General features: G+C 43.3%; 1 protein-coding gene across 1 annotated transcript in view; it reads left to right on the forward strand.

The window, feature by feature from the left end:
- The window catches only part of opcml (opioid binding protein/cell adhesion molecule-like), a 203,329-nt gene that overhangs the window by 118,367 nt on the left and 74,838 nt on the right, over positions 1–10,124 (forward strand). The gene's annotated exons all lie outside the window — the stretch shown is intronic.

Here is a 10,124-nt window from a genome sequence, read left to right on the forward strand (position 1 = left end):
AGGAGGCCCAGAGGAAGACCCAGGACACGCTGGAGGGACTATGTTTCTCGGCTGGCCTGGGAACGCCTTGGGATTCCCCCGGAGGAGCTGGCCCAAGTGACTGGGGAGAGGGAAGTCTGGGTCTCCCTGCTTAGGCTGCTGCCCCTGCGACCCGATCCCGGATAAGCGGAAGAGAATGGATGCATGGATGGATGGATGGATGGATGGATAGAAGTAGGGCAGATACGCATCTTGTAACCCCTGACTTCTTTTTATCTGGTACTGTTCTCAATATATGCAATGAATTTAAATATTTGGGACATTGCATAAATGATGACCTGTCTGATAATCGTGACATCCATAGACAATATCGTATGATGTATGCACAAGTTAATATACTAATCAGAAAGTTTAGTATGTGTTCATCCTCTGTGAAGATAACTCTTTTTAAAGCTTTTTGTACTTCACTATATACTGCCCATCAGTGGCGACAATACAAAAAAAGTAGAAACTTTATGTGGCATACAATGATGGCACGAGGCTACTACTCAATGTGCCTAGATGGAGTAGTGCCAGCCACGTGTTTGTACATAATGCTGCTCCCACATGTGCAGCTGTGCTCAGGAATCTTTATGTACAAATGCCTGTGTAGATTATCTGTGTCATGCAATAATATAATTGCAATTTTAGTAATTGTAATTTTAGTACAGTGAGATTTTCATCAAGGTTGTGGAATCATTGGCGTCATCATTTATTTGTGACTCAGTGAATCATATGTCATGTTTATTTTTATTTTTCTCTTATTTTACCTTTTTACTATGGACTGTTTTTGTGTCAGGAATAAAGATATGATGATGATGATGATAATGATATTACATTTTACACATATACAAACAGTTTTAAATAAGGTGATTAGTGTAACCGGCACAAAATAATGAAGACCTCTATTTTGGCGGGTCAAGCTAACCGAAGACATTAAGTTCCGGGTCAAAGGTGAACGCGGGACCTCCGTATTTGCTGTTGCTGCTCTAGCTGTGGCTAGCTGGTCGCATTTGGCGTTTTCACCAAAAATCGTTGAATAAACTGCCAAATTGAACCAAATAACCCCGCCGAGGGATTGGGTTGGGTGTTTTGAAGTGACCACTCGACGGTCAGGTTTTATTTCCACCCCGTTTTCGCCCAAGATGGCGAGCTTGTGGATCACCGTCACCGCAGCTGTGCGGTAGGATGTACTTTAACCAAACTATACACATTCACATTTTTTTTGCATTTTGAACATTTATTTTTGTCTTGGGGAAGAAAATCTTGATCACAATATTCAAAATAAACAACTTTTTCAAAAGGAAAAAAAAAGAATAAAAAAAAAGAGAAAAGATGGATTTTGTTGCGCAATCTGGTATAAATGTATCACAGTCAGTGATGATTACTGGTGCTACTAGAACCAAGGTTGATGAAGAAATACTTCATTGCTTGAGTAGCTATGGTAAACTTAATCGCACTTTGTATGTAACTGATTCCTCAAGCATTTTTTTTTTAAAACCTGATCGTTGAGTTTGCGGATTTAACTGCTTTTTCCGCGTTACAACCACTTCTACATTATACTTACTCCTCTCAAACGAATGCTGACCTCGTGTTCCGTGTCATTTCTTTGGCGTCCGAGTACGCAGCCACAGGGAAAAGCAGCAACAGCAGCCATCAGCCCAATTACATCACGGATCAAAGTGGCCATCGTTTTGAAGATGTTCTGAAGTCAGTAATGAGCCAGATAGGCCAACATTTGCATGCAGCGGGAGCAAATGAAAATTTTGGAGGTGATGATGATAATGATGACGATGATGATAATGATGATGATGACGATGAGGAGGAGGAGGAGGAGGAGGAGGGTGGAGTAAAAGAGGAAGAGGAAGTGGATAAATTCACTGCTGCACAGCCAGTGCAAACAGGGCCGCGATCAGGGTCATTGTCCTCACTTCCTCCTGCTCATTCCTCCGCGGACCAGGGAGCACGACCCCGTCAAAGGCAAACTGGATCAGCTCCCAGGCTGTCACTGTCCACCAATGACCTCAATCTACCTCAAATACAACGGGTTGTTGTTAAGCATGTGGTCCCAAATACTGATTTGACTGGTCCAACCTCACTTCGTCTCTGTACGTTTTCTGGAAGGCTTCCTAAGCCGAGTAATGAAGTTAATTTTGAGTCCTGGCGTTCCCAGATTGAGTCTCTGCTTGCTGATCCCAGTCTTTCTGCGCTACACGTCACCAGACGAATCACAGAGAGCCTGTCATCACCTGCATCTGATTTGGTCAAAGGGTTGAGCCCCAACACATTACCAACAGTTTTGCTAAATATACTGGATTCTGCCTTTGGAACAGTGCAGGACGGTGAAGAATTGTATGCCCAATACTTAAACATTCTTCAGAATCCAGGAGAACGACCATCCACTTACCTTCAAAGACTTCTGCTCACTCTCAACACTGTTGTGAAGCAAGGAGGAATTTCACCTGCTGACATTAATAAACATCTACTGAAACAGTTCTGTCGTGGGTGTTGGGACAACACTGTCATAACAAAGTTACAGCTGGAACAAAAGAAAGATAACCCACCATCTTTTTTCTGCTACTGAGGACAGAAGAAGACAGACAGTATGCTAAAGAATCACTTATGAAAAAGCATATTGGCACGTCGAAACAGAAAGTTCACATCCAGTCCCAAAGTGCCTGTCCTTGTGGACATTCTACATCCAATGAAGAGCTGAAAGAAATGAAAAAAAAATAACTGCAAAAATTACAGCAGCAAATGTCTCAACTCCTGTTCAGCAAGAGTCCAGCTGAATTCAAGCCCATGCCCATGCAAAGACAGAACAAATCCTACTCTCCTTCACCTCAGTTAAAAACCAAGCCCAAGTCTTGGTACTGTTTTAATTTTGGAGAAGACGGCCATCTTTCCTCCTCCTGCACAAATAAAGCAAATCCCAGTCTTGTTGAGCAAAAAAATAAACTGTTATGCCAAAAGCAGCAAGCGTGGGATGCCAAGAATTCAAAATCATTAAGCTAGAAACAGCTTCTGTAGTGGGACACACTGAAGCTGTATATATGAACAGTCCCAAAGAACACAAGATGAGAATGTTGCCACGAGGTCTCATCGGCACAAAGAGCACCGGTCAAGTTAAAATAAAAGGAGATCAGTTCAACTGCCTCCTTGATTCTGGCTCACAGGTTACTACTATCCCTTACTCCTTCTACAATACTTACCTCAGGGATCATGAAATCAAACCAATAAACAACCTTTTGGAAATAGAAGGAGCAAATGGACAAACGGTGCCTTATTTTGGTTCATCTGTTGAAGTCGACACACTTGCTCTGGTTGTGCCTGATGTAAATCATCTCAACATCTGATTCTCATTGGCACCAACACCTTAGATGTTGCCTTCAGGAAACACTTTGACACTTATCTTGACCAGGTATTCCAACCTATAATCTCTGGTTATATAGCGGTGTACACGATTCTCCAACACCACTATGCACAGAGTTTGGATAATTATTCTGCAACTATCACCCTGCAGTCTAATCTGCCTCAGGTTATCACTGCTGGTCGAACCACAGTTGTGGAAGGGTGTTTAGCTGCAAGATCATGGCAAAATGAAAAGCAAGTCCTCCTTGAACACCCAAGTTCTTATGCCCTCCTGGGTGGGATCATGGTGAAAACCTGCCTCATCGACTTGCCTCAACAATGGCCTTGTCATCTGCCAGTTGTTGTAAGCAATGAGTCTGACCATTGGATTCACATTCCAGCACGAGCAGTCATAGCAGAAATCAGCACTTTCCAGAAAGTGATCTCACAGGTGCAGAATTCAACCCAGTCTACAGAGTCGCTACAATCATCGCAACTACAGTACAACTTTGGAGACTCACCTTTATTTCCAGAATGGAAGCAGCGAATCATCCAAAAACTCAACAGTATTCCTGATGTGTTTGCAAAGCACGACCTGGACTTTGGCCGGACAGACAAAATTAAACATGAAATCAAGTTGTCTGATCCCACTGCCTTCAAGCAAAGGCCAAGACCAATCCACCCTTAGGATATTGACGCTGTAAGAAAGCACTTACAAGAGCTTGTTGATTCAGGAGTTATACGTGAGTCTGATTCATCATTTGCATCTCCAATTGTGGTCGTACGCAAGAAGAACGGCAGTATACGCCTTTGTATCGACTACAGGAAGCTAAATTTCCAAACAATAAAGGATGCCTATGCTCTACCCAAGCTCGAGGACACATTCTCTGCCCTTTCTGGATCAAAGTTGTTCACTGTATTGGACCTCAAGTCAGGTTATTATCAGATTGAAATGGAAGAAAAAGATAAATCCCAAACTGCCTTTGTATGCCCATTGGGGTTTTGGGAGTTCAATCGTATGCCACAAGGGGTCACTAATGCCCCAAGCACATTCCAAAGGTTGATGGAAAGATGTATGGGAGAATTAAACCTAAAAGAAGTTTTGGTTTTCATCGATGATTTAATCATTTTTGCACCTACCTTGGAGGAACACGAAGAACGCCTGATGAAAGTTCTCAACAAGCTTAAAGAATTTTGGGTTGAAATTGTCAGTCGAGAAATGTATATTTTTCCAAACATCTGTAAAATATCTTGGGCACGTAGTGTCCAAAAAGGGTGTTGAGACAGATCCTGATAAGATCAAAACGATTACCTCCTGGCCAGTGCCCAAGAACCTGAAAGAATTTAGGTCATTTCTCAGTTTCTCTGGATATTACCGCCGTTTCGTCCGAGGATATCCAGCCATAGTTAAGCCACTGCATGACATGACTGCTGGTTATCCACCATCCCAGAAGAAATTGAGTCCAGCTGTAAAACCAGAAAAATACCTGAACCCAAAAGCACCATTTGAAGGACGGTGGACGCCAGTATGCCATCAGGCCTTTGAAACCATCATTGAGAATCTAACTTCCGCTCCTGTGTTGGCGTTTGCTGATCCACAAAAGCCTTACACACTCCACACCGACGCCAGTTCCACCGGTCTTGGTGCAGTGTTGTATCAAGAGCAGGACAGAAAGAACAGAGTTGTGGCATACGCCAGCAGAGGTGTCTCGCGAAGCGAGTCCAAATACCCTGCCCATAAATTGGAGTTTCTCGCTCTGAAATGAGCAGTGATGGAGAAATTTAATGACTATCTATAAGGTGCTCAATTCACAGTTGTCACAGACAGCAATTCACTAACTTACCTGTTGTCCTCAGCAAAACTCAACGCTACCAGCTACAGGTGGCTTTCAGCTTTGTCCACTTTCACATTTAAAATCATCTACAGAGCTGGCAAGCAAAATATGGATGCTGATAGATTGTCTCGGAGACCTCATGGAGAGCTGTCTAATGATCATATCTCCAGGAAGGAACATGAACGAGTTCTGAAAGTTGTCCAGCAGCACCTCAATGAACAAGCATAAGTCTCCATCAACCAACCCACTATTGAAGCAGTGTGCACCCGTCACCTGGTGTACAACTCAGATGCGCATCTTGACAATGCTCTTGTGTTGTCTATGTCTGCCCATGTAAACAGTTTACCAGACAGTTTTACTGACAATGAACAGTTGAACAGCTCCCCTTTCCTTCCTCACTTCTCAGCAGATGACATTGCAGCCAAACAGCGTGACGACCCTGTTATCTGCCATGTCATAGCTCAGGAGGAGAGTCACCATCACCATCGGTGAGGGAAGAACTTCCTGAACTGCCCCTTCTACTCCGAGAAGTAAACAAAATGGAGCTCCAAAACAACTTTCTCATTAAGAGGAGACAAGTGGGAGGTGAACCAAGATACCAGCTAGTATTGCCTGAGGAGTACTGAGCTGTTGTGCTGCACCAATTGCATAACCAAATGGGCCATATGGGAATTGAAAGGACTCGACTTGGTCTGTTCCCGCTTTTACTGGCCTAGAATGTTCATCGACATTGTCAATAAAGTCAGAACCTGTGAAAGGTGTGTGAAACGCAAATCTTTACCTGAGCGAGCTGCGCCTTTGGTCAACATCAAAACCACCCATCCTTTGGAGTTGGAATGTATGGATTTCCTCTCTGTATAACCGGATCGCAGATTCAAAGACATTCTTGTGATAACAGACCATTTCACAAAGTATGCCATTGCTGTACCTACCCCAAACCAAAAAGCCAGGACTGTTAAGTGTTTATGGGACAATTTCCTTGTGCATTGCACAGTGACCAGGGCCCGGATTTCGAATCACGAATCATTCGTGAGCTCTGTGAAATGGCCAACATCCACAAAATAAGAACCACCCCTTACCATTCAAGAGGACATCCCGTCGAACGCTTTAATCGAAAAATTCTGGACATGCTAGGAACGTTAAATGAAAAAAGAAAAAAACCATTGGAGAGATTTCGTAAAACCGCTAGTGCATGCCTACAACTGCATGAAAAGTGATCTTACAGGATACTCACCATATGAGCTAATGTTCGGATGCCAGCCTCGCCTACCAGTGGACTTAGCCTTTGGATTGCCACTGAGTAAGGATGGATTTACCTCTTATACACAATATGTGCAGAAGTTAAAGTCTCACTTGGAGGAAAGCTACAAACTGGCCAGTAGGAACTCAGCTAAGGTGATGAATCGTAACAAGATCCGATTTGACCGAAAGGTTACTGCATCAGAACTGGACATTGGAGAGTTTTGGTGAGGAGTGTGCGAATAAGAGGCAAACACAAACTTGCAGATAAGTGGGAGTCGTCTGTGTATATTGTTGTGAAGAAAGCCGTCAATCTTCCTGTGTACACAGTTAGACCAGAGGGCCAGAACAAACCACTAAGAACCCTACATCGAGACCTTTTATTGCCATGTGGGTACTTACCTGTTCCTGAGAAAGAAATATCTACCAGAGATGAAAATAAATCTCCTGTGTCTTCTCCAGTATCTGTTGATGATGAAGAGAATCAATCAGAGGATGAACTAATCGATCCACCTCTGCACATTCCATCATCTTTTGAACCTGTCAAATTTACGATTGACACTGACTTACCTCCTGCCGAGCCGTCTGTCTGAAGTACTGATCTGTCTGTCCCTGTCCCACAACTTCCAGTATCTGTTGCTGAAGAAGATGGTGATGCAGAGGAAGACGAACACAAACCGGTGGAAGGGGAACCCACAACTATTAAAGAGGAACAACTAGCAATGGGCATTGAGGAACCTGAAATCGACTCTAAACAAATTAATCCTGCAGAGGTCTCCTGAGTTGAAGGAAGTCTCTCTCCAGATCCTGATACTCCAGAGTCTGACAATGCAGGATTTGATGTGCAAGAGCCTGATGTGACAGACATTTCTAGCTATGCTGAATAATCTCACTCACCATTGGAAACAGTATCTCTGGATATTGAAGATCAACCCCTGAGACGTTCTAGCCGCACAAGGAATCCACCTGATCGGCTACAGTATATTAAACCTGGTACACCATTATTGAAAGGCATTCAGACTTTGCTCCATGGATTGAATTCTGCTTTCTCCTTCGCACTCCAAGAAGACGAAGACGAAGAAGAACAGCTGGTTCCACAGCCCAGCCAGACACCTATTTGCTGCCAGCCTGGTACATGTATGAGGACGTACATGGGATCAGGAGGGGACAGTGTAACCGGCACAAAATAATGAAAACCTTTATTTTGGCGGGTCGAGCTAACCGGAGACCTTAAGTTCCAGGTCAAAGGTGAACGCGGGACCTCCGTATTTGCTGTTGCTGCTCTAGCTGTGGCTAGCTGGTCGCGTTTGGCGTTTTCACCAAAAATCGTCGAATAAACTGCCAAATTGAACCAAATAACCCCGCCGAGGGATTGGGTTGGGTGTTTTGAAGTGACCACTCGACGGTCAGGTTTTATTTCCACCCCGTTTTCGCCCAAGATGGCGAGCTTGTGGATCACCGTCACCGCAGCTGTGCGGTAGGATGTACTTTAACCAAACTATACACATTCGCTTTCTGGATTCATTGCATTTGGACTGTGGACTATAACTATTCGGATTATTGATTGATGGACACTCAATCATCTTGAATACTGTGAGGATCTGGGGTTTGGCTCCACCTTCTGGGTGGTGCCACTAATCATTGTCCACAGGTGTTCCTCATACCACTGACGAGACCATACAGGATTTAAGCAGCAGGCTGTGATCACATCTTCGCTGGAGCATCGAACCTACTGGGTTAGATTCTCCGCCTTAGCGTCTAACCTGAAACCTTGCTCCTAGTGTTAGCTACGTTCTCTGTTTGTACCTACGTCCTAGGTTTTTGCCACGCCACGACTACGGATACTAAGGACTACTTACCTGACACCCTTCTGATACTTACCTTCCTGGAACTGGCTCGTCACGTCTGGAACTTCTGGGATTCCTGGAACCACTCCTCCTCTCCTCGACGTCGCATTTAACTCCTGGATCTGTAAGCAAACCAAGAGACATCATTACCAACTTCTCGCCACCGTCTGGATCTAGACTCGTACCCGAGACTCACCTAGCTCTCCTTCTCTTGCAGACTCTCTGGACAGTATCCCCTGGTTTATGACAAATACGAAACAACGGGCTTAGACTAAAGAAGGAAAGAACCTTGGGTGTCATCAGGGGTTTATTTTCTGTTATTGTTTCCTTTTCTTTGCTGTGTATACTTATAGTAAGTTATTATTATTAATTATATTATTAAATACCTTTCTAAATATATGCAACTATATAAATTTAAATACAATAATTAAAATCTATCTGTCTGATGGTATTTTATTCACACACACAGGCTCCTGAGTCGAATCTCTCTGATTGCCTATTATCATATTTGGCCGCAGTTAGGCGCCTAGTCCTTATGAGCGTTACATTAGACTTCATTTGTTGTTTTTGAAAGTAGTTTTGCTACTCACCCAAGGAGCTTTTTTGTAATTAAAACTGAAAAGCGTTGTTTAATGTATGTGGCTTTCTGTACATCCCTCTCAAACCATCAATTATCGCTGTCCAAAATATGGACATTACTGTCCTAAAAAGTGTCCATTATCCTTGAGGTGTAGGTGAACAGCTGAGCCTGAAGACCCGGTTCTCCTGCGCTGGTCCTGCAGAGCTGGTGCTCATGTGTTGGTCCTCAAGAGCTAGTTCTACTGTTTTGAGCCACATGTCTGTGAAAAGATTATTTAGATTTTACATAAAGGTCGGAACATTCTTTACTGCACTGGACTGTGTACTCTACCCCAATGACTTTGTGTTTGAGGGTTTTATCCTTAGGATGAACCATCTTCTGTCTGATGGACCTGTTTTCTTTGAAATGCACTAGGCTGTTGTATTAGAAAAAAAAACTTTCACTCCAATAACATAGAGGATGACATTTGATTGCCTGTTTTTTTGTCCCTTTTCCATTCTCTGGACTGTTGTCCAGATGTTCTGTCTGACTTGATAACTTGCAGAGTTTCAAGCAGTTCAATGCTGCACTTTTCAGCTTGAACTGAGAAAGATTTTTGGATGAGAAGCAAAATATCTTCATAAAAAAGAAAAGACATTCAGTTAGATTCTTTACTTTGTTTAGGTTTGCAAATGCCAGGTTTTGCCAGTGGGACATAATGTACATTTATGTCCCACTTGGAAGAGAGGTTTATATTTTTGTACATGCTCGGTCTCTCTCTCTCTCTCTCTCTCTCTCTCTCTGTCTGTGTGTATACACAATGAGAGAGAGACAAAAAATGATGCTCGAACATCGCCCAGATTAACACGGTTTGCATCAGAGGTTGGGAAACTTGGCTATTTTGATGAAAAATGTATGATAAAATATATGGGTCTGCTCCCTCAGCATGTGCTTTCTCCATGAAAGCTTTGGTGGCGTTAACAGTTCTTTCTGCCAGGCCGTTGCTCTGTGGGTACATCAGGCTACTTGTGTAATGTTTAACCCCATATCACGTGGCGGCCCGCCCACGGGCCGTTTTACTGCCTTTTCTATTCATATCTGTATAGTTTTTGCTACATTTATTGTTTTTATAAACTTAAATTTCAAAATAGCTGTGTTTTGGCGCCACTTTTGATTGACATTTCGTCTGACCAACTGGGTTGCTCTCTGCCCCCCCTAGAGCCCCTCTAATTTCCCATGCGTAAAGTCATGAAAGTCTCCTCCCCTCATTTGCAA

The sequence above is a fragment of the Kryptolebias marmoratus genome, linkage group LG13 (genome assembly GCF_001649575.2).
Source record: "Kryptolebias marmoratus isolate JLee-2015 linkage group LG13, ASM164957v2, whole genome shotgun sequence".
In the NCBI taxonomy this organism is placed as follows: Eukaryota; Metazoa; Chordata; class Actinopteri; order Cyprinodontiformes; family Rivulidae; genus Kryptolebias; species Kryptolebias marmoratus.